The 21,042-nt window shown below is 42.4% G+C and overlaps 1 protein-coding gene across 1 annotated transcript in view; it reads right to left on the bottom strand.

Moving 5' to 3' along the window:
- The window catches only part of LOC126106629 (uncharacterized), a 90,123-nt gene that overhangs the window by 39,637 nt on the left and 29,444 nt on the right, over window positions 1–21,042 (bottom strand). The gene's annotated exons all lie outside the window — the stretch shown is intronic.

Raw genomic sequence — 21,042 nt, forward strand, 5'->3', positions numbered from 1 at the left:
CTTCCTCAGCCAGTTGGATGTATTTTTCAATTTTTTCTCCTGTTTTCTTTTGTATATTTGGTGTATTGGGTATGGATATTTCGATTACTTGTGTTAATTTCTTCTTTTTATTGGTGAGTATGATGTCAGGTTTGTTATGTGGTGTTGTTTTATCTGTTATAATGGTTCTGTTCCAGAATAATTTGTATTCATCATTCTCCAGTATATTTTATGGTGCATACTTGTATGTGGGAACGTGTTGTTTTATAAGTTTATGTTGTAAGGCAAGCTGTTGATGTATTATTTTTGCTACATTGTCATGTCTTCTGGGGTATTCTGTATTTGCTAGTATTGTACATCCACTTGTGATGTGATCTACTGTTTCTATTTGTTGTTTGCAAAGTCTGCATTTATCTGTTGTGGTATTGGGATCTTTAATAATATGCTTGCTGTAATATCTGGTGTTTATATTTTGATCCTGTATTGCAATCATGAATCCTTCCGTCTCACTGTATATATTGCCTTTTCTTAGCCATGTGTTGGATGCGTCTTGATCGATGTGTGGCTGTGTTAGATGATACGGGTGCTTGCCATGTAGTGTTTTCTTTTTCCAATTTACTTTCTTCGTATCTGTTGATGTTACGTGATCTAAAGGGTTGTAGAGGTGGTTATGAAATTGCAGTGGTGTAGCTGATGTATTTATATGAGTGATTGCTTTGTGTATTTTGTTAGTTTCTGCTCGTTCTAGAAAGAATTTTCTTAAATTGTCTACCTGTCCATAATGTAGGTTTTTTATGTCGATGAATCCCCTTCCTCCTTCCTTTCTGCTTAATGTGAATCTTTCTGTTGCTGAATGTATGTGAGGTATTCTATATTTGTGGCATTGTGAACGTGTAAGTGTATTGAGTGCTTCTAGGTCTGTGTTACTCCATTTCACTACTCCAAATGAGTAGGTCAATATTGGTATAGCATAAGTATTTATAGCTTTTGTCTTGTTTCTTGCTGTCAATTCTGTTTTCAGTATTTTTGTTAGTCTTTGTCTATATTTTTCTTTTAGTTCTTCTTTAATATTTGTATTATCTATTCCTATTTTTTGTCTGTATCCTAGATATTTATAGGCATCTGTTTTTTCCGTCGCTTCTATGCAGTCGCTGTGGTTATCCAATATGTAATCTTCTTGTTTAGTGTGTTTTCCCTTGACTATGCTATTTTTCTTACATTTGTCTGTTCCAAAAGCCATATTTATATCATTGCTGAATACTTCTGTTATCTTTAGTAGTTGGTTGAGTTGTTGATTTGTTGCTGCCAGTAGTTTTAGATCATCCATGTATAGCAAATGTGTGATTTTGTGTGGGTATGTTCCAGTAATATTGTATCCATAATTTGTATTATTTAGCATGTTGGATAGTGGGTTCAGAGCAAGACAGAACCAGAAAGGACTTAATGAGTCTCCTTGGTATATTCCACGCTTAATCTGTATTGGCTGTGATGTGATGTTATCTGAATTTGTTTGGATATTAAGTGTGGTTTTCCAGTTTTTCATTACTATGTTTAGAAACTGTATCAATTTAGGATCTACTTTGTATATTTCCAATATCTGTAGTAACCATGAGTGGGGTACACTATCAAAGGCTTTTTGGTAATCAATGTATGCGGAGTGTAGGGACCTTTGTTTAGTTTTAGCTTGATATGTCACCTCTGCATCTATTATCAGTTGCTCTTTACATCCTCGTGCTCCTTTGCAGCAGCCTTTTAGTTCTTCATTTATAATTTTGTCCTGTGTTGTATGTGTCATTAATTTCTGTGTGATGACTGAAGTTAATATTTTGTATATTGTTGGTAGGCATGTTATAGGGCGATATTTAGCTGTGTTTGCTGTGTCTGCTTGATCTTTAGGTTTCAGATAGGTTATTCCATGTGCAAGTGTATCAGGGAATGTGTATGGGTCTGCAATGTAACTGTTAAATAATTTAGTTAGATGTGAATGTGTTGAGGTGAACTTCTTTAGCCAGTAATTTGCTATTTTATCATTTCCAGGGGCTTTCCAATTGTGTGTAGAATTAATTGCTCGGGTGACTTCATGTTGCAAAATTATCACTTCAGGCATTTGTGGTATCATCTTGTATGTGTCTGTTTCTGCTTGTATCCACCGTGCATGCCTGTTATGTTATTATTATTATTATTATTATTATTATTATTAAACGTCATTTAGCCCTGCTCTCTTTCTAACCCCTGTGAGCCTACTGACGTTGCTGTTCTCAGGGTATCAAGCTGGCTTTATACGCTAGTACGTGCCTGTTGGTTACAAAGTTGTACGGTGGCAACCTACCACCGCGTCTAGACGACATACGAAGTTACATGTTAATTCCTTGAAGAGCAACTAGCGCCCTGGGACCGCGTCTGGGGGCGTCTGCATTTTCGCAAGGCTCTCCCCTTACGGTTTACTTCATGTAACATCTCTCCTAGTTTCGTCTGCCCCCAGCATCGTCTCTGCTTCTGACCTTTGAGAGCCTGTCCTCCTTTCTCACAGCTTCAAGATAACACTACAGTAGCCAGGAATAATCAATATACGAACCAACAAATGATTAAAATTTCAGAAAAAATTGGATGATTTATTCAAGAGAAAGAGCTTCACAAATTGAGAAGTTAACAATGCATTGGTTTATCTCTGATCCTCATGCAAGCATGTAATCGATTAGATAGAATAGTTGGATGTGCACCTGAGGGATATCGTTCCTAATTCTGCCCAATGGGCGTGTCACATCGTCGAAATCCCGAGCTGGTTGGAGAGCTCTGCACATAATGCTCCAAACGTTCTCAACTGGAGAGAGATCCGGCGATCTTGCTGGGAAAGGTGGGGTTTGGCAAGCACGATGACAACCAGTAGATACTTTCGCCATGGGCAGGCGTGCATTACCTTGCTGGATTGTAAGCCCAGGGTAGCATACCATGAGGGGCACCAAAATGGGGCAGAGAATATCGTCGACGTACCGATGTGCTGTAATGGTGCCACGAATGTCAACCAAAGGGGTCCTACTCTTAACCACTACTCCTGGTTGTTAGGCAAGCAACAGTCAGGCTGGTATCCAACCGCTGTTTGGGGTGTCTCAAGATATGTCTTTGGCCTGGAATCTCATTCACTTGAGTAGAATTCTCTTGACTAATGAGTCCCCTTTTGAACTGAGCCCCAGTGACTAGTGAAGATGTGTCTGGTGACGCCTCACACAGCAGTGGGATACCAACCTGATTGTCACCCACCATACAGTATGAATTTTAAAATTTTACCGGCGAATTGACTGCGGCCGGCTGCAAGCCCGAAATTTGTTTGAACACCCACCACACAGTCTGACAACCAGGAGTGATGGTTTTGGGTGCCACTTCTTTTCGTAGCAGGACCCCTTTGGATGACATCTGTGGCACTCTTACAGCACATGGTACGTCGACGATATTCTACTCCCCGTTTTGTACCTATTCATGATCAGCTAACCTGGGCTTACATTTCAGCAGGAAACTGTCCACCCGCACACGCAGAGAGTGTCTACTGCTTTTCTTCGAGGTTACCAAATCCTACCTTGGCGAGTAGGGTCGCTGGATCCCTCCCTATTCGAAAACTTTGGAGCATTTTGGGCAGGGCCCCAGCTCGGGATTTTGATTAACGTGGAAAATGGATACAAATTTGCACGATATCCTTGAGGAGGACATGCAGAAACTCCGTCAAGCAATGTCAAGCCAAATAACTGCCTGCATAAGGATCAGAGGTGGTGCACTACATCATTTAATTGCTAAATTTCTGAAGATTTTTCTCTTGAATTTATCATCCAGATTTTCTGAAACTGTCATTTGATTATCTGTTCATGTACACTCCTGGAAATTGAAATAAGAACACCGTGAATTCATTGTCCCAGAAAGGGGAAACTTTATTGACACATTCCTGGGGTCAGATACATCACATGATCACACTGACAGAACCACAGGCACATAGACACAGGCAACAGAGCATGCACAATGTCGGCACTAGTACAGTGTATATCCACCTTTCGCAGCAATGCAGGCTGCTATTCTCCCATGGAGACGATCGTAGAGATGCTGGATGTAGTCCTGTGGAACGGCTTGCCATGCCATTTCCACCTGGCGCCTCAGTTGGACCAGCGTTCGTGCTGGACGTGCAGACCGCGTGAGACGACGCTTCATCCAGTCCCAAACATGCTCAATGGGGGACAGATCCGGAGATCTTGCTGGCCAGGGTAGTTGACGTACACCTTCTAGAGCACGTTGGGTGGCACGGGATAGATGCGGACGTGCATTGTCCTGTTGGAACAGCAAGTTCCCTTGCCGGTCTAGGAATGGTAGAACGATGGGTTCGATGACGGTTTGGATGTACCGTGCACTATTCAGTGTCCCCTCGACGATCACCAGTGGTGTACGGCCAGTGTAGGAGATCGCTCCCCACACCATGATGCCGGGTGTTGGCCCTGTGTGCCTCGGTCGTATGCAGTCCTGACTGTGGCGCTCACCTGCACGGCGCCAAACACGCATACGACCATCATTGGCACCAAGGCAGAAGCGACTCTCATCGCTGAAAACGACACGTCTCCATTCGTCCCTCCATTCACGCCTGTCACGACACCACTGGAGGCGGGCTGCACGATGTTGGGGCGTGAGCGGAAGACGGCCTAACGGTGTGCGGGACCTTAGCCCAGCTTCATGGAGACGGTTGCGAATGGTCCTCGCCGATACCCCAGGAGCAACAGTGTCCCTAATTTGCTGGGAAGTGGCGGTGCGGTCCCCTACGGCACTGCGTAGGATCCTACGGTCTTGGCGTGCATCCGTGCATCGCTGCGGTCCGGTCCCAGGTCGACGGGCACGTGCACCTTCCGCCGACCACTGGCGACAACATCGATGTACTGTGGAGACCTCACGCCCCACGTGTTGAGCAATTCGGCGGTACGTCCACCCGGCCTCCCGCATGCCCACTATACGCCCTCGCTCAAAGTCCGTCAACTGCACATACGGTTCACGTCCACGCTGTCGCGGCATGCTACCAGTGTTAAAGACTGTGATGGAGCTCCGTATGCCACGGCAAACTGGCTGACACTGACGGCGGCGGTGCACAAATGCTGCGCAGCTAGCGCCATTCGACGGCCAACACCGCGGTTCCTGGTGTGTCCGCTGTGCCGTGCGTGTGATCATTGCTTGTACAGCCCTCTCGCAGTGTCCGGAGCAAGTATGGTGGGTCTGACACACCGGTGTCAATGTGTTCTTTTTTCCATTTCCATGAGTGTATATCACATCTACCGAAGTCTGTCCTATTTGGATAATTCCTTCTTCTGATAATTCCTTCGTGGTGCGTTCTTTTATTTGTCTTAGAGTGTGTTTGTAGGTGATTTCAGGGTATACAGGATGCCACATATACTGTATAGGGCTGCCATCTCTGACAACACCCGTGATGTTAATCCTTGTGGTCGTTGACTTGAATTGAGTTTGGATGATACATTCTTGTACGTTACTCCATCATAGTGACTGGTGAGTGGTGGTGTACCAGTTTCTTTGTAACTAATGACCATGTGTTTTCAATGGGTGGGAGACCTGGGGAGCATGCTGGCGAAGACTACCCCTATATTAAGGTAGTTGGAATGGAATGGGCAACATGTGATTATGTTTGATCTTATTGAAAGATCAGAGACCTTAGAAATATGGTACAGCCACCGCCATAAATGTAGCGCCTACTGTTCAAATTGCTGGCTATGCATATCAGAGGTGATCTTTATGTGTATCAAATGACATCCCACACAGGCACGCCGTATGTTGGACATGTATAGCAATGACAGATGCTATCTGACAACCCTCCTTTTCTTTGGAGCCTTCACACAAGGATATATTCAATGTATTGGTGTATAGAGGACTGGTATTCATCTGAAAAGACGGCACGGTGCCTCTTCTGTGTCAAGTGTTGTAGCTGGTCACACCACTATTAACACAGCTCTCTCTACTGCTATGTCGAGAGAAGACGGAACAATTATCACAGTGTGTCGTGCTCCACCAGTTGTTTTGAGCAATGTGTTAGTGTCCAATCCACAGTCTTCCACACTCACTACTCCGACTGATGGTGGTCTTGATGATATTTAACACTAGGGGTGTGTATGATGGCAGGAAGGGGTTGATATGTACGACGTAACTCTGTATGGTTGGGAGCAATTGCAATCATCTTTCCCCCACATATTATTACCTACTTAAAAAAAATAATTTCTTGGAGCTAGGACTCCCTTAGAGTCCTCCTCTGTTGGCTCAGTGGTCAGTGCAGCTAACTGCCATGTGGAAGACCTGGGCTTGTTTACCGGTACAGCCAGGGATCTATCCTTGATGGGAGAAATGGAACTATGTGCAATGTGTGTTGGAGGTCACAGAGTGTTTTCATTCTGAAATACTGAAAGAATAGACTATGGTCTGCGTAATTTACACACTGTGAATTACACTGCCTCAAAACTCGCCGAGTGCCAAAAGTCATGGGCTAGCGATATGCACACATAAAAATGGCGGTAGTATCAAATGTACAGTTCGGCTTCAGAACTCGTTTAACAACAGAAAATGCTACATTATCTTTTCTCTGTGAGGTACTGGATGGGCTAAACAAAAAGTTTCGAACGCTTGGCGTACTCTTTGACTTAACTAAGGCATTTGACTGTGTTGATCTCACAATATTGCTCCAGAAGTTGGACCATTGCGGAATAAGGGGAGTAACTCACAATTGGTTCACCTCTTACTTTAGCAACAGGCAGCAAAAGGTCATTATTCACATTGTTGATAACGGCTGTGATGTGGGATCTGAGTGGGGTACTGTCAAGTGGGGTGCCCCAGGGATCAGTGTTGGGGCCGCTCCTTTTCCTTATTTATATAAATGATATGCCATCTAGTATTATGGGTAACTCTAAAATATTTCTGTTTGCTGATGACACTAGCTTGGTAGTAGAGGATGTTGTGTGCAACATTGGCTCGGTTTCAAATAGTGCAGTTCATGACCTAAGTTCATGCCTCCTAGAAAATAAACTAATGCTAAATCACAGTAAGAAACAGTTTTTACAGTTTCTAACACACAATTGAACAAAACCTGACATTTTAATTTCACAGAATGGGCACGTGATTAGTGAAACTGAACAGTTCAAATTCCTAGGTGTTCAGATAGATAGTAAGCTGTCGTGGAAAGCCCACGTTCAGGATCTTGTTCTAAGACTTAATACTGCCATTTTCACTATTCGAACGGTATCAAAAGTGAGTGATAACTTCGACACGTAAATTAGTCTACTTTGCTTATTTTCATTCACTTATGTCGTATGGTATTATGTTTTGGGGTAACTCCAGAGGATATTTTTGGGTCAGTATGTGCGGTTCGGGCAATAAGTGGTGTGAGTTCACGAACCTCTTGTCGACCTCTGTTCACGAGTCTGGGTATTTTGACATTGGCCTCTCAATATGTATTTTCCTTATTGTCGTTTCTTGTTACCAATATTAGTTTATTCCCAAGAATAAGCAGCTTTCACTCGGTTAATACTCGGCAGAAATGAAACCTGCATTTGGATCGGACTTGTTTAACTCTTATGCAAGGAGGTGTGCAGTATACAGTATACTGCTGCACCCATTTTCAGTAAGCTGCTACTGGAATTCAAAAATCTTAGCAGTAATCCACGCGCTTTCAAATCGAAACTGAAGAGTTTCTTCATAGGTCACTCCTTCTAAATAAAAATAAACGCAAAGTATAACGGGACAGTGCATTGGCGGAAGCTGTCATTTGTGCTCAGGTGAGTCATGTGAAAAGCTTTCCGACGTGATTATGACCACACGACAGGAATTAACAGACTATGAATGTGGAATGGTAGTTGGAGCTAGGCATATGGGACATTCCATTCTGAAAATTTTTAGGGAATTCAATATCCAAAGGTCCACCGTGTCAAGAGTGTGCTGAGAATACCAAATGTCAGGTATTACCTCTCACCACGGAAATGTTTGACGACAGTGAGCAGTGGCGTTTGTGTAGAGTTGTCAGTGCTAACAGACAAGCAACCGTTTGTGTAGAGTTGTCAGTGCTAACAGACAAGCAACACTGCGAGAAATAACCGCAGAAATCAATGTGGGGCGTCCGACGAACGTATCCGTTAGGAGAGTGCAGCGTTGATGGACTATGGCAGCAGACGACCAAAGCGAGTGCTTTTGGTAACAGTACGAAATCACCTCCAGTGACTCTCCATGGCTCGTGACCATATTGGTAGGACCCTAGACGACTTGAAACCGTGGCCCAGTGAGGTGAGCCTCGTTTTCTCTTGGTAACAACTGATGGTAGGGTTCAAGTGTGGCGCAGACCTCACAAAGGCATGGTCCCAGGTTGACAACAAGGCACTGTGTAAGCTGGTGGCGGCCCTATAATAGTGTGTACAATACTAGCAAATACAGAATACCCCAGAAGAAATGACGATGTAGCAAAAATAATACATCAACAACTTGCCGTGCAGCTCTACGAGCGCCGCTCCAGATTCTTCCCATCTGACTCCGAGCAGACGACCAAGCAACTTAGCTTCTACTTCATAGGGAGCTAGCCATTACAGATTTTGCCTGTGTAACTTCTGTGAGGTTTGAGACATCCGGCGTCGCACCTACGTGCTCCTCAGTGCAAAGTCATGTATTCATCATCTTGCTAAAGTAAAGGTGACTTAAATTCAGATTGCAGTACCGAGAGTTCTACCTCACCTGCTCCTACTCACTTCCTACATTCGGCCTACCATTCAGTTTACAGGAGCAGACCCACGCGCCGCCTACCAGGTGGGATACAAAAATTGTAAAAGTAATTGATAGGTATAGTGTGTTTCATACAGGCCGGTGTTGTTACAGGTTCTCAGAAAACTAACACCGTTATCAAGTAAATACGATGACGGAAAACATTCGTAAAATGCAAGGAGTTGTGTGACACAAACGAAAGTTGGTGGGCGTGTTTCTACATCTGGAAGGTGATGTCTATTCAGATTTCGTGTTAGTCGCATAAGAGTGGCGCCAGTACCGCCACTATAAGGATGCAAATCAGGTTTGCTATAAACACCGGGTGATCAAAAAGTCAGTATAAATTTGAAAACTGAATAAATCACGGAATAATGTAGAGAGAGAGGTACAAATTGACACACATGCTTGGAATGACATGGGGTTTTATCAGAACCAAAAAAATACAAAACTTCAAAAAATGTCCGACAGATGGCGCTTCATCTGATCAGAATAGCAATAATTAGCATAACAAAGTAAGACAAAGCAAAGCTGATGTTCTTTAGAGGGAATGCTCAATATGTGCACCATCATTCATCAACAATAGCTATAGTCGAGGAATAATGTTGTGAACAGCACTGTAAAGCATGTCCGGAGTTATGGTGAGGCATTGGCGTCGGATGTTGTCTTTCAGCATCCCTACAGATGTCGGTCAATGACGATACACTTGCGACTTCAGGTAACCCCAAAGCCAATAATCGCACGGACTGAGGTCTGGGGACCTGGGAGGCCAAGCATGACGAAAGTGGCGGCTGAGCACACGATCACCACCAAATGACGCGTGCAAGAGATCTTTCACGCGTCTAGCGATATGAGGTGGTTTTTTTTTTTTTGTTCTAATAAAAACCCCATGTCATTCCAAGCATGTGTGTCAATTTTTACCTCTCTATCTACATTATTCTGTGGTTTATTAAGTTTTCAAATTTATACTGACTGTTTTGATCACCCGGTATATACTGTGACTGTCGTGAGCGTTGGTTTCCTTTGAGATTGGACGTGGTGAGTTGACGTTGGTCAAGAATATCTTCAAGGTGACAAAGAGACCAATGTCAACATCTCACAGAGTTTGAACGAGTTCGTGTAATAGGACTACGAAAATCTGGATGTTTCTTCCGTGATATTGCAGAAAGACTTGAACGAGTTCGTGTAATAGGACTACGAAAATCTGGATGTTTCTTCCGTGATATTGCAGAAAGACTTGAACGAGTTCGTGTAATAGGACTACGAAAATCTGGATGTTTCTTCCGTGATATTGCAGAAAGACTTGAACGAGTTCGTGTAATAGGACTACGAAAATCTGGATGTTTCTTCCGTGATATTGCAGAAAGACTTGAACGAGTTCGTGTAATAGGACTACGAAAATCTGGATGTTTCTTCCGTGATATTGCAGAAAGACTTGAACGAGTTCGTGTAATAGGACTACGAAAATCTGGATGTTTCTTCCGTGATATTGCAGAAAGACTTGAACGAGTTCGTGTAATAGGACTACGAAAATCTGGATGTTTCTTCCGTGATATTGCAGAAAGACTTGAACGAGTTCGTGTAATAGGACTACGAAAATCTGGATGTTTCTTCCGTGATATTGCAGAAAGACTTGGCAGGAATATAACTACTGTACACGATTGCTGGCAGTTGTGGTCACGAGATTGTACAGTCGCAAGAAGACCGGATCCCGCACGGCCAGATGACACTGCCGAGAGGGAAGGCCGTCGTGCTCAGCGTATGGCTCTGGCACATCGTATTGCATCTGCTGCAGGAATTTGAGCGGTGCGCAGTGACACGAGGAACTGTTACAAATCAGTTACTTCAAGGACAGCCCCGAGCCAGGCGCCCTGTAGCGTACGAGCCCAGACCACTGCCATTTGCGACTTCAGTGATGTCAAGCGAGAGCTCATTGGAGGGCAGGGTGGCGGTCTGTTGGTGTCTGCTGATGAAAGCGTGTTCTCCTTCTGTGCCAGTGACGTTCGTGTGTTGGTTAGGAGGAGGCCAGCTCAGAGCTGCAACCAACCTGTCTGTGTGCTAGACACTCTGAACCTACACCTGGAGCTATGGTCTGTGGTGTGATTTCATACGACAAAAGGAGCACTCTCTTGGTGGTCCCATGCACCCTGACTTGGAATTTGTACGTCAGTTTGGTAATTCGAGCTGTTGTGCCGTCACTCATGACCAGTATTCCAGAGTGTCTTTTCCAACAGGAAACGCTCGTGCACATACGTCTGTTGTAATCCAACATGCTCTACCGAGGGTCGACACATGTTGCATTGGCCTGATCGATCGATCGATCAAGTATGGGACATCATCGAACGACAACTCCAGCATCATCCACAAACAGCATTACTCGTCTCTCTATCGACCAACCGACTGCAACAGGCCTGGAACTCCATCCCACAAACTAACAAGTGACACCTGTCCAACACAGTGCATACACATTCGCAGGCTTGCATTCAAAATTCGGTTCCACCAGCATTTCAAAATTTCAATGGCTTATCTGAGCTTATGTTAACCTGTCGTCTTGCAATCAAATATATTTCTTCACCATCATCATCATCATCATCATCATTTAAGACTGATTATGCCTTTCAGCGTTCAATCTGGAGCATAGCCCCCTTATACAGTTCCTCCATGATCCCCTATTCAGTGCTAACATTGGTGCCTCTTCTGATGTTAAACCTATTACTTCAAAATCATTCTTAACCGAATCCAGGTACCTTCTCTTCGGTCTGCCCCAACTCCTCCTACCCTCTACTGCTGAATCCATGAGTCTCTTGGGTAACCTTGCTTCTCCCATGCGTGTAACATGACCCCACCATCTAAGCCTGTTCGCCCTGACTGCTACATCTATAGAGTTCATTCCCAGTTTTTCTTTGATTTCCTCATTGTGGACACCCTCCTGCCATTGTTCCCATCTACTAGTACATGCAATCATCCTAGCTACTTTCATATCCGTAACCTCAACCTTGTTTATAAGGTAACCTGAATCCACCCAGCTTTCGCTCCCATACAACAAAGTTGGTCGAAAGATTGAACGGTGCACAGATAACTTAGTCTTGGTGCTGACTTCCTTCTTGCAGAAGAGAGTAGATCGTAGCTGAGCGCTCACTGCATTAGCTTTGCTACACCTCGCTTCCAGTTCTTTCACTATATTGCCATCCTGTGAGAATATGCATCCTAAGTACTTGAAACCGTCCACCTGTTCTAACTTTGTTCCTCCTATTTGGCACTCAATCCGTTTATATCTCTTTCCCACTGACATTACTTTCGTTTTGGAGATGCTAATCTTCATACCATAGTCCTTACATTTCTGATCTAGCTCTCAAATGTTACTTTGCAAACTTTCAATCGAAGCTGCCATCACAACTAAGTCATCCGCATATGCAAGACTGCTTATTTTGTGTTCACATATCTTAATCTCACCCAGCCAGTCTATTGTTTTCAACATATGATCCATAAACAATACAACAGTGGAGACAGGTTGCAGCCTTGTCTTACCCCTGAAACTACTCTGAACCATGAACTCAATTTACCATCAACTCTGACTGCTGCCTGACTATTAGATTAGATTAGATTAGATTAGATTTACTTTCATTTCAATTGATCCGTAGTGAGGAGGTCCTCCAGGATGTGGAACATATCAGAAAAACAACAATACATGACAAATATTTAAAACTAAAACAAATAAGCTAATGTACCATTCCACAGGTCCTAAGTGGAATGATCGTCATTTTTTAATGAACACTAAGAGTCATTTTACAAATACTAATGCACTGAATTTAAAATAAAAAAGTTTTTTATTTATTTATAAGGTAATAAACATATAATACAACTACTGTAATACTTATTTACAATGAACACATTACTGCACTGAAATGGTGCAGAAGTTAGATTATACTTACACACACACACACACACACACACACACACACACACACACAGACACACAAATTTTCAGTGAACACATTACTGCCCTGAAATTGTGCAGAAGTTATGTTGTACTTATATACAAATCAGTTGGTTTTACTAAGAAATTCATCAATGGAGTAGAAGGAGTTGGCCACCAATAAATTCTTTAGGCTTCTCTTAAACTGAATTTCATTGGTTGTTAAGCTTTTTATGGCTGCTGGCAAGTTATTGAAAATGTGTGTTCCTGAATAATGCACACCTTTTTGTACAAGACTAAGTGACTTTAAATCCTTGTGAAGATTATTCTTATTTCTAGTATTGATTCCATGAATTGAGCTGTTGGTTTGAAAAAGTGATATATTTTTAATGACAAATTTCATTAAGGAACAAATATATTGGGAAGCTGTAGTTAGTATACTTAGTTCCCTAAACAGGCTTCTGCAGGATGTTCTTGAGTTCACACCACATATAATTCTTACTGCACGTTTTTGTGCCCAGAAAACTTTAGCTTGGCTTGATGAATTACCCCAAAAAATAATCCCATATGACATTATGGAATGAAAGTAAGCATAGTATGCCAGCTTTTTCATTTTTATATCCCCTATGTCTGACAAAATTCGCATTGCAAACAGAGATTTGTTAAGACGCTTCAGCAGTTCTGTGGTGTGCTCCTCCCAGTTGAATTAATTATCAAGCTGTAATCCCAAGAATTTAACACTGTCCACTTCTTCTATCTTCTTGTCATCGTATGTTAGGCATATACTCTTGGGACACCCCTTACAAGTTCTGAACTGCATGTAGTGTGTTTTTTCAAAGTTTAGTGACAAAGAATTGGCTAGGAACCAGTGATTAATGTCCACAAATATTTTATTGGCTGATCTTTCTAAGACTACACTTGATTTGCTATTTATTGCAATGTTTGTATCGTCGGCAAACAAAACAAACTTGGCATCTGGTAATGTTACTGATGAAAGGTCATTGATATACACAAGAAAAAGTAAGGGCCCCAAAATGGAACATTGTGGGACCCCACATGTAATTAGTTCCCAGTTAGATGATGCCTGATAGCTTGATACATGTATCTTTCCTAATAACACCCTTTGTTTCCTGCCAGAGATATAAGATTTGAACCATTTTGCAGCATTTCCTGTTACGCTATAATATTCTAGTTTACTTAAAAGGATATTGTGATTTACACAGTCAAATGCCTTTGACAGATCACAAAATATACCAGTTGCCTGCAATTTTTTGTCTAATGAATTAAGCACATTTTCATCCATGTAAAGACCTTTAATTGCTTGCAAAAGTTTGCCTCCTATTCCATAATCTTGTAGAACAGACAATAACTTCCTCCTAGGAACCCGGTCATATGCCTTTTCTAGATATATAAAGCATAGATACAATTCCCTGTTCCACTCATAACACTTCTCCATTATTTGCCGTAAGCTAAAGATCTGGTCCTGACAACCTCTAAGAGGCCTAAACCCACACTGATTTTCATCCAATTGGTCCTCAACTATTACTCGCACTTTCCTTTCAACAATACCTGAGAAGATTTTACACACAACGCTGATTAAAGAGATACCTCTGTAGTTGTTACAATCTTTTCTGTTTCCATGTTTAAAGATTGGTGTGATTACTGCTTTTGTCCAGTCTGATGGAACCTGTCCCAACTCCCAGGCCATTTCAATTATCCTGTGTAGCCATTTAAGACCTGAAATTCCACTGTATTTGATGAGTTCCGACTTAATTTCATCCACCCCAGCCGCTTTATTGCACTGCAATCTATTGACCATTTTTTCCACTTCCTCAAACGTGATCCTATTTCCATCATCATTCCTATCCCATTCTACCTCGAAATCTGAAACATTACTGATCGCATTTTCATCAAATAAATTTACCTAAACAAATTTAGTCTCGAAATTTCATTCCATACATTAATTATTTTAGGGTGTTGCGATCTTTTTCCGCCAGTGTACTGAGGTATCAATAGAACACAGCCAGTAGTATTTTAGTTACAACTGAGAAAAGAGCATCTATTTGCAAAGTAGCAGCATTTCTGCTAATTTTCTAGGTTACATTTAGTTGTGATAACTATTCCAAGTATGAAGCATTCTAGTAGCAGATTTTTGTGAATGAGATATACAGACTATATTTGTATGATTTGCTTGTCTTTTGTTAATCTATGTGTGTTCTCCTTCCACATCCCTCAAGATTCTCCTCTTGATGGTACCAGAAGGAAAGAGACCAGTACACTCCTGCTTAGAAGACTCTGGCTGAAATGTGGCGTACCGGATGCCTCATTCTACCCTCCTCAACACCTTTAAAAATGTTCCCAAAAATTTTGGCCCGCGAACATATCCGCGTTTTTTTATGCTGAAAGAGGAGACAATAGCAGTGGGTAAGAGACAGGAAATCACTAACTACTGGAAGATTTGAGACAGTGGTTGTGATATAGAAAAAGCGAAGAAGATAATGACAATATGACAGAAAAAAAGGAAGATAGTGGTAGGGGAGCATAGTGGACACTGAAAGAACTGTGCGAGGGAAAGAGTGTAGGAGACAGTCTCAAAGGGGGAGGAATAACATATTAGACCTTCTGGTGACGAACAGACCCGAACTATTTGAAACAGTTAACGCAGTACAGGGATCATAAAGCGGTTACATCATCGGTGATTTCAGCCGTAAATAGAAATATTAAAAAAGGTAGGAAGATTTTTCTGTTTAGCAAAAGTGACAAAAAGCAGATTTCAGAGTACTTGACGGCTCAACACAAAAGTTTTATCTCAAGTACAGATAGTGTTGAGGAACAGTGCACAAAGTTCAAAACCATCGTACAATATGCATTAGATGAATATGTGCCAAGCAAGATCGTAAGAGATGGAAAAGAGCCACCGTGGTACAACAACCGAGTTAGAAAACTGCTACGGAAGCAAAGGGAACTTCACAGCAAACATAAACACAGCCAAAGCCTTGCAGACAAACAAAAATTACGCGAAGTGAAATGTAGTGTGCGGAGGGCTATGCAAGAGGCGTTCAACGAATTCGAAAGTAAAGTTCTATATACTGACTTGGCAGAAAATCCTAAGAAATTTTGGTCTTATGTCAAAGCGGTAGGTGGATCAAAACAAAATGTCCAGACTCCCTGTGACCAAATTGGTACTGAAACAGAGGATGACAGACTAAATGCCGAAATACTAAATGTCTTTTAACAAAGCTGTTTCACAGAGAAAGACTGCACTGTAGTTCTTTCTCTAGATTGTCGCACAGATGACAAAATGATAGATACAGAAATAGATGACAGAGGGATAGAAAAACAATTAAATTCGCTCGAAAGAGGAAAGGCCGCTGGACCTGATGGAATACCAGTTCGATTTTACACAGAGTACGCGAAGAAACTTGCCTCCCTTCTTGCAGCAGTGTACCGTAGGTCTCTAGAAGAGCGTAGCGTTCCAAAGGATTGGAAAAGGGCACAGGTCATCCCCGTTTTCAAGAAGGGACGTCGAACAGATGTGCAGAACTATAGACCTATATCTCTAACGTCGATCAGTTGTAGAATTTTGGAACACGTATTATGTTCGAGTATAATGACTTTTCTGAAGACTAGAAATCTACTCTGTAGGAATCAGCATGGATTTCGAAGAAGACGACAGTGTGAAACCCAGCTCGCGCTATTCGTCGACGAGACTCAGAGGGCCATAGACACAGGTTCCCAGGTAGATGCCTCGTTTCTTGACCTCCGCAAGGCGTTTGATACAGTTCCCCACAGTCGTTTAATGAACAAAGTAAGAGCATATGGACTATCAGACCAATTGTGTGATTGGATTGAAGAGTTCCTAGATAACAGAACGCAGCATGTCATTCTCAATGGAGAGAAGTCTTCCAAAGTAAGAGTGATTTCAAGTGTGCCGCAGGGGAGTGTCGTAGGACCGTTGCTATTCACAATATCGGTAGTTCACTGAGGCTTTTTGCGGATGATGCTGTAGTACATCGAGTGGTTGTAACGATGGAAAATTGAACTGAAATGCAGGAGGATCTGTAACGAATTGACGCATGGGGCAGGGAATGGCAATTGAATCTCAGTGTAGACAAGTGTATTTTGCTGCGAATACATAGAAAGAAAGATCCTTTATCATTTAGCTACAGTATAGCAGGTCAGCAACTGGAAGCAGTTAATTCCATATATTATCTGGGAGTAGGCATTAGGAGTGATTTAAAATGGAATGACCATATAAAATTAGTCGTCGCGGTAAAGCAGACGCCAGACAGATTCATTGGAAGAATCCTAAGGAAATACAGTCCGAAAACAAATGAATTAGCTTACAGTACACTTGTTCGCCCATTGCTTGAAACTGCTCACCGGTGTGGGATCCGTACCAGATAGGGTTGATAGAAGAGATAGAGAAGATCCAAAGGAGAGCAGCGCGCTTCGTTACAGGATCAGTTAGTAATCGCGAAAGCGTTATGGAGATGATAGATAAAATCCAGTGGACGATTACGATTCTGCAAGAGAGACGCTCAGTAACTCGGTACGGGCTTTTGTTGAAGTTTCGAGAACATACCTTCACCGAGGAGTCAATCAGTATATTGCTCCCTCCTACATATATCTCGCGAAGAGACCATGAGGATAAAATCAGAGAGATTAGAGCCCACACAGAGGCATACCGACTATCTTTCTTGCCGGCCGCGTGACCGAGCGGTTCTAGGCGCTACAGTCTGGAACCGCGCGACCGCTACGGTCGCAGGTTCGAATCCTGCCTCGGGCATGGATGTGTGTGATGTCCTTAGGTTAGTTAGGTTTAAGTAGTTCTAAGTTCTAGGGGACTGATGACCTCAGGAGTTAAGTCCCATAGTGCTCAGAGCCATTTGAACCATTTGAACTATCTTTCTTTCCACGAACAATACGAGACTGGAATAGAAGAGAGAACCGATAGAGGTACTCAAGGTAACCTCCGCCACACACCGTCAGGTGGCTTGCGGAGTATGGATGTAGAATAAGGAGAAAGAAGAAGTAGGCGAGAGGCAGAGGTAGTGTGTGAGTGTGTGTGTGTGTGAGAGAGAGAGGAGAGAGAGAGAGAGAGAGAGAGAGAGAGAGAGAGAGAGAGAGAGAGAGAGAGACTGACAGTGACAACGAGGAACAGAGAGATCGTGGCAACGAAAAGGGACAGTAGCAGTGAGCAGTGGGAAGGACTGTATGAAATAATAGTAAGGGAGATCAAGTGGGAGACATGGTGAGAGGAGACAGCAGTACTAGGACAGAACGAAAAAGACTGGCTGTGCAATAGGGGATAGGTGGCAGTAATGCAGAGATACAAAGAGATAATGATAGTGAGTTGGGCTGAGAAAGGGCAGGTGGGAGTGGATGGGTTTGAGAGCCTTACAGCGATGGACCAGTGGGTGTGAGCGAGTTGCAGTTAGGGGAGCTTGTGTGAGTGTTAGGTGAGTTACGTGTTAGAAGGAGTGTGAATATGTTCGCATGTCGAAATTTTTGGGAAAACTTTTAAAGGTGTTGAGGATGGTAGAATTAGGCACCTGGTACCCAACTTTTCAGACAGTGTTTTAACAAACAGGAGCATATTTGCTTTCTTTGAACTCCGATAGGGTCATTTTTCCGCTGGTTCCCTTCTTTTGCCTGCCACAGCAGAGCATCTCACTCAGAAAAGAACTTTATGGGACATTAAAATTTTGATAGTTTACTTTCGTGAAAGTGAAATAACGCAGAACTAATTTTACACGTCAGACCAGAGCTTACGTGCACAAAAACATTACATGTGCTCCAGTACTATAACGACATGGGATTTCTAGAATACTTCTGATGATAATAGAAACACTTTACAGCATATTTCTCCGTGCTACGCCACTTTATAAAGTACGTTTTTCCCTCACACCGGATTTTACGGTTCTGGCGCTGCAGTCCGGAACCGCGGGACTGCTACGGTCGCAGGTTCGAATCCTGCCTCGGGCATGGGTGTGTGTGATGTCCTTAGGTTAGTTAGGTTTAAGTAGTTCTAAGTTCTAGGGGACTTATGACCTAAGATGTTGAGTCCCATAGTGCTCAGAGCCATTTGAGCCACTTTTGAACCGGATTGTACGTGTGTATATTACGTATACAAGAAGGGTAACTTTGAACCTCCGTATCTCGGAAACTGATAAAGACATCAAGAAAATATTCATGGCCGTCCGAGACCGGGATCTTAGGGATACATGTCGTCAACATTTCAGCCATTTTCTGTGTACAGCCGTATTGGAACCTGGGGCTCGGTTTTGGCACCCAAAACCCAGGATTTTAGGATGTTTTTCGATAACGGATAAAGATTTTTGAAAGTGGGAACATGGCACTTTTAGATAAATGCCTAGAAAACGTACCGTTAAAATCTGAGCAATTATTTTATTAGGTCTACAACTTTGCTTCCGCCGTTTTGCAATAGACGGCAGTAGCGGCAAGTGGGGTTCGGGTGGTTGATCATAGGTGAAATACAATAAGCTTAGACATCTGTAAACATAATGGCATAAAAATATTAATCGATTTGTGATTGCATCAGAAGGTTATTGTCGATTAAGTACGTCAACTTACGTACTCGTTTCTCACCATTTGAGGAAGTTTTAATTTTCTGCTTTAACATGAAGAAATCTGTGGCTATGGTGAGGGAATTACTAGAACGTGGAGAGAATGTTTTCAACGACTTAAGAGCGGAGATTTTGATGTCGAAGACCGGCATGGCGGTGGAAGGCAGAATGTTTTCGTAGCTACTGAAACAGACGAAGACAGTCACAGGACATCATTATCTAAAGCAGTTGATGCGTTCGAGCCCAGCACTGAAACACCAACGGCCACAATACACCGATAGACGTGTAAAGGTAATTTTGTAGCAGGTCAGTGCTCGACCCCGCGTCGCAAAACCCGTCGAAATATACTCGTACATGGAAACGTTGAAATGAGAAGTCCTATGTCTCCCGCCGTATTTTCCATACGTTGCTCTCTCTGACTACCACCTTTTTCGATAAGTGGCAAACAGTCTGGCAGACCAGCACTTCCTAACATGTGAACAAGTGCAAAATTGAATAGATTCATCGATCCCCACGGGATTCGTATGCTATCCGAAAGATGGGAGAATGTAGTGGCCAGTGATGGGCAACACTATGAATCATAATTTTTTTGTAAGTTTTTCACAATGAAGCACCGAACTTCGAGAAAAAAAGGAGGAAGCAAAGTTGTAGACCTAGTAAATAAATTTTGAGAGTTCGCCTCACTCGGGATTTTCGTGCGTGGTTTAAGAGTACAAGTAGGGTAACTTTGAATCTCCGCATCTCGGAAACCGATAAAAACAGCAAGAAAATTTTCAAGGTTGGTCGAGATCTGGGTCTTAGGGATATACGTAATAAACATTTCTGGCATTTACCGTGCATAGCTGTCTTGGAAACCGCTGCTCGGTTTTGGTACTCAAAAACTATGTTTTTGGGATGTTTGTCGATAATGGAGAAAGATTTTTGAAAACGGAAAGATGGTACTTCTACATAAATGGCTACAGAACATACTGTTAAAATGTGAGAAATTTTCTGCAATTAGTTATTTAGATACTGTATCCGCTGCTGACAGCGAAAAAAAGATAAAAAAAAGCTTTTTCGGGTTTTTACAGGAACCGCTCATGAACTAAATGGTACCATCACAAGCGCCATAAGGCGCACCGCAGACCACATCTCACGCAAAAAGACTCAAACGATTTGATCCATTTGCCAAAACTGAAGGAAGTGCGTAATATTTAAAAAAAATTGTTCAAATGGTTCTGAGCACTATGGGACTTAACATGTGAGGTCATCAGTCCCCTAGAACTTAGAACTACTTAAATCTAACTAACCTAACGACATCACACAGATCCATGCCCTAGGCAGGATTCGAACCTACGACCGTAGTGGTCACGTGGTTCCAGACATGCACCTAGAACCGCTCGGCCACACCGACCGGCTAATATTAAAAAACTGATGCTGTATTGTAAGTTACTTACAGTCAGTATTGTAAGTTAGTTACAGTAAGGCTATCCTTCTATTGGGTACACAAATGGTCCCTAGTCCAAGGGCTATCCAAAACTCTTGACCATACAGTTCTATCACCAACAGAACACGAGGCATGAACCCTGGAAAAATTCCGTTTTTATGTGCTGCATTTTGAGACATGATGAATCAATGAATGAATCAATCAAACAAAATCAATCAATCAAAATCAATAAATCAATCAAACTCAATCAATCAAACAAACTCAATCAATCAATCAAACTCAATCAATCAATCAAACTCAATCAATAAATCAAAATCAATGAATCAAAATTAATCAATGAATCAAAATCAATCAATGAACCAAAATCAATC

The sequence above is a fragment of the Schistocerca cancellata genome, chromosome 10 (assembly GCF_023864275.1).
Source record: "Schistocerca cancellata isolate TAMUIC-IGC-003103 chromosome 10, iqSchCanc2.1, whole genome shotgun sequence".
Lineage (NCBI taxonomy): Eukaryota > Metazoa > Arthropoda > Insecta > Orthoptera > Acrididae > Schistocerca > Schistocerca cancellata.